Raw genomic sequence first — 1214 nt, forward strand, 5'->3', positions numbered from 1 at the left:
TTTCTGGTGACTCCAGAATATACTTTATATAAAATCACCTTGCAAACCCTTTGAACCCAAGTGCTACTTACATTAATAAAGGGGAATTAAACAAAAATGCTTAAAAGTAGCAGTTAATTTAATTTTTGACAAGCTTTTTAAAATCTGAAGTTCCAACTTAATAGATTTGTAATTGATGCTAAAAATTGCTAAGATTTATTAAGAAATGAATAAGCTTTTTGTTTGGAATTATGGGGGGAAAAAATCTTTTTTTGGAAAGGACAGAAATTTGCGAACAAATGATGGTTTCATTTTAGCAAACAGGATCAAAGAACATTACCCCAGTGACACTGAAACACTTGAAAACCCCAATTGAACCAAACAGTAAAATATTCAATTAAAAACATTGGACAAATTCACTAATGACAGGACGCTCCTTAGACAAATCTTTATTTTAGAATTTTTAAAACCCCGTTCTATCGAGCGTCTCATCTCGTAAACCCAGGGGAAAGCGGTGGAAATATCCCCCAAAAAGGGAAAAAAGAAAAAAAGGACCGATTTCCTACTCGCAGCCACAACAACAACCCCCTGGCAGTGAGGGGGAAAGGGACACGGAAATAATAATATTTTTTTGGGTATATTTTCCGGGGAGTGTGGGGAAAAATTTTATTTATACATTTTTTCCCCCCAAAGATTTACATTTCCGATTGGGTAAAAATATTCAGATGTGGTTCGATTTTTTTGTTTTTTAGGTCGGGAATGATATAGTATTTTTAGGGATTTTTTTTCTAATTAGATACGCTTTTTTGTTTTGTTTTGAATGCATCATTATTTTTTCTCCGTTGCGCATTAGTGTAAAAACAAATACTATGATTTTCCAATTTATTTTTGGTGGTAGAAAATTTTTTACTATATTTTTTATACATATACCTGATTACCTTTATGGAGTCATTAGTAATTCGTGTTTTAAAAATGTATCCCTTTTAGTTTTGCGAGGAGTGTCTAGATAATTCTGTGGGAATCAGTATTCTTAAACTTTATTTTTCTGTTGTCTGCAAATGCATTTCACCGAGATTACTCAAGTATTATCATCTCTACATACAGTCATAGGAGTAACATTTCATTCTATCAATGTTGTTTATATCTAAAGTTGTTTATAGCTGATGAGGGTGGCAAAATTCACCAATTTTATATCTGTAAGGTGTATTTTACTGAATTACGTAAGATCACTGATA

General features: G+C 32.0%; 1 long non-coding RNA gene across 1 annotated transcript in view; it reads right to left on the reverse strand.

The window, feature by feature from the left end:
• The window catches only part of LOC119594911, a 5215-nt gene extending 4649 nt beyond the window's left edge, over nt 1-566 (reverse strand). The window contains exon 1 of the long non-coding RNA XR_005230658.1: nt 546-566. This is a non-coding gene — a long non-coding RNA (uncharacterized LOC119594911). The remainder of the gene's footprint in view (nt 1-545) is intronic.
• Nucleotides 567-1214: the final 648 nt, after the last annotated feature.

Source organism: Penaeus monodon, chromosome 34 (genome assembly GCF_015228065.2).
Source record: "Penaeus monodon isolate SGIC_2016 chromosome 34, NSTDA_Pmon_1, whole genome shotgun sequence".
NCBI classification, from domain to species: domain Eukaryota; kingdom Metazoa; phylum Arthropoda; class Malacostraca; order Decapoda; family Penaeidae; genus Penaeus; species Penaeus monodon.